The sequence below is a fragment of the Lactuca saligna genome, chromosome 6 (assembly GCF_052625555.1).
Source record: "Lactuca saligna cultivar CGN05327 chromosome 6, ASM5262555v1, whole genome shotgun sequence".
NCBI lineage: Eukaryota > Viridiplantae > Streptophyta > Magnoliopsida > Asterales > Asteraceae > Lactuca > Lactuca saligna.
In genome coordinates this window covers 154487978-154491614 of record NC_136422.1, presented here as the reverse complement: position 1 = coordinate 154491614, position 3637 = coordinate 154487978, and positions in this window count along the sequence as shown.

Sequence of the window (3637 nt, the reverse complement as noted above, 5' to 3'; positions counted from 1 at the left end):
CGTAACATGTAGGTGTTTTTTTTGAACTAGGTGCTCATTATGTATTTTTGAACTAAGTGTGTTCACTAGGTATTTTTGAACTAAGTGTGTTCACTAGGTATTTTGAACTGAGTGTGCTCACTAGGTATATTTGAACTAAGTGTGTTCGCTAGTTATTTTTGAACTAAGTGTTTACCAGATGTTTTGGACTACGTGTTTACCTGTTGTAATCTATAAACTTTGGTAACGATAGGCTTCGTGCCAATTCCTTAGGATGATCCTTAGGAATAAATGAACGAGGAATAGCTGATTCTTAGGGTAGATCCTTAAGAGTAAAGAAGATAATGGGGATGGGTAATTGGGTTGATTGTTTGATATTTAAACATAATAATTCTATTATTGTGGGTTGAAAACCTTATATACTCACCAGGTGCCCCAACCTGACCCACTCAGTTTATTTATATCACAAGTGTTGAGATGAAGTCACATTACACTAAGAGATTATGGAGATATAAATCACTAGTGATAATGAATGTAAGTTTTGTTTATGCTTATGTCTCTGTATTGATGATGGCATCCCAAATGTTTTAAAATGAATAAAAATATTTTTCTTCAGAAATTATTTGATAACATATTTATCATGTTTTACTGGGAACAAATTCTGCAACATTTTTATTATAAGAGGTACTCTGATTTTTTTAAAGCATAAACAAAATTGGTCTTTTCTGGTCGTGAAAATGGGGATGTCACATTCTGCTTTTTCTCTCGTGTCACTCATGCCAAATTTTTTAGATTCTGAAGGTTATAGAGTTTCATATTTTTTTAGATTGGGTTTCTGAAGAAACTGTTTGCTTGGATTTAACTGAGGATGGTGGGGAGTAAGTTTTAAAGGGGCTATTAGAAGGTGAAGATGGTGGTACTTTCGAAAAAATGGAGAAGTTAGGTCTGGTTCGTTCCACAAGGAACTGCCTTGTGGTGTGGTAATTTATGGAGGTACTGAAGAAGATTAACCAAAGAAACCAACTAATTGTTTTCTCTTTGCTACTTCTTTCTTAAGTTTCCTTGTAGTTCTTTCAATTTCTGGATCAAAATCTAAAGGTGTACCCATACGAAAATTTCAAAGCATAAAACTATTAGAAGCACCACGTCCCCGACACTGCCGCCAATTTGTGAACATGTTCTCATGGGCGCATTAAAATAATAAATCTTCACTGTTGGTTACACTAATAATATAGCACAAGGAATCATGATCGAATCCTCAGGGACACAACCTAACAGTCAATGCCTTTTTGCATCAAGCATATACTAGTCAATAAAACATAAATTATAACTGAGGATGGTGGGGAGTAAGTTTTAAAGGGGCTATTAGAAGGTGAAGATGGGGGTACTTTCGAAAAATGGAAAAGTTGTGTCTAGTTCATTCAACAAGGAACTGCCTTGTGGTGTGGTAATTTATGTAGGTACTGAAGAAGATTAACCAAAGAAACCAGCTGATTGTTTTCTCTTTGTTACTTCTTTCTTAAGTTTCCTTGTAGTTCTTTCAATTTCTGGATCAAAATCTAAAGGCGTACCCATACGAAAATTTCTAGGCATAAAACTATTAGAAGCATCGTGTCCCCGACACTGACGCCAATTTCTTAACATGTTGTCGTGGGCGTATTAAACAAATAAATTTTCACTGCTGGTTACACTAATAATATATCACAAAGAATCATGATCAAATCCTCAAGGACACAACTTAACAGTCAATGTCTTTTTGTATCAGACATATATTAGTCAATAAAACATAAATTATAAAAGGGGGGGGGGGGGGTTCAATTAAACTAATAAAAATAAAAACTGTAGTGAAAATAAATTAAACAAAAATCAATATTAAAAATGATTTTAGCTCTGCTCCGACTTTCCTAATCATGTAACCAGTCCATATCTGGTTATTTAGAATGCATTTCTATCTAATCCGCTACTGAGAAAAACTAACAAGCTTTAGTATAATCTATTTTACCTAAATTAGTTAACCAAAAAAAGCTCTTTGAATTAACCCTAACTTTTTATTGTTCAATTAAACAAGCTCTTAATTAAATAAAAAAAGAAGTTTTATGATTTGTGTAAAATTATTAGCAATACCGAATACTTCTCACAAGTTCAGATGCAAAAAGATAAGAATTTTTATAGTTTATATCAGAGTTAAATCTCTAACACAGAACCAATCTGATAGTTGTTACTTATTACCGGCTGACAAGAACTATTACGTATTCTATTAACTAATTAATTGTATTGATAAAACCCTAGCTAGGTGATCAGACTAACAAGAATTAAAATCAAACATTCATTAAGCTCAAAATTGAAAAATCTTAATAGAAACACAAAAAGAAAACCAAATGTGATAACTAATCACAGGAAAAAGTACTAGTCTAATGCAGAACTGAAAACTAGGGTTTTATTTAGACATGGCTAAAAATGAACCTAAACTAGTAAAAAGAAAAACGAACCGAATAATCTATTAAACTAATTGTATGAGATGATTCACAGCCTTTAGATCTTTAGAAATCACTAAAAGGTATCAGAAATCACCTTCAGAAGTGTTTTCCGTCATCTGGAATCATCCACCCCTCGAATATGATTACTGAGGTCCATATTTATACACATGACAGAAGCTTCCGGAGAAAGTTAATGAAAAATGCGATCGCAGAAAGTAGATATGCGATCATAGAAATCATGATTTTTTTTCCAGAATTGCTTTTAAATGATGTACGATGCGATTTTGAAGTTTCGGGAGCTGCGAGACAAAAATGTGATCGCAAAAGCAGTATATGATATCGTAGTTTTTGTTTTTTTTTTCTTCAGATGACTTATTTCAACCCTGGGAAACTTTGATGCATTTATACGATTGTAGATATGAAAAATACGATCGTATTTTTAAATTTTTGGTCCATTTTGGTCACGATTCTTCAGTTTAAGTAAACATGGAAAGTCGTCTGAAATTTTGTCTAGTTTCTAGAGCATTTTGAATCTCGTCAATCAGAGTTACGAGTCTTGAGATATGGTTAAAATACTAATAGGGGGTCAAGCTGCTAGCAACATCCTTTAGGCTTTAGATTGTAGCAATCTATCTTCGTAAAATCAATTCGATCGAATGTTTCTTGACCAAAATAGCTTCTAAGCATTCCTTATATGCTCATTCAGTTCCAACTCCATTTAGACTCCAAATATGCATCCAACTGTCCAAAAATACCGCTCCACTTGAAATATCTGAAAATGACAAAAAAATGCTAGGAGAACAGGAATTATAATAAAAGACATAAGTTGAACGCTATTTAAACTAATGAAATGCAAATGTACAAGATATAATGCAAAATGCTAATAATAAATACCCTAAAGATGCATAAAATGGCATCTATCAATATCCTTCATGAAGATAAGGATGATATAAGGTGTAATGCCCTCATCTAAACTATTCAATTATGGAAATTCGGAGGCCAAGGCTAGGGGAATTTTAGTCCTTTATGAATTTTAGAGGTATTATTCAAGATAGTTTCGGGCCGGGTGTGTTGTTAGAAATGTAGGGCTTCTCGCCACCTTTCCGTAGATATAAAGTTCATCGGAAACGGATCTAGAATGAAGGAGTTATGACACTTTGAATATATTGACATTTATGGCC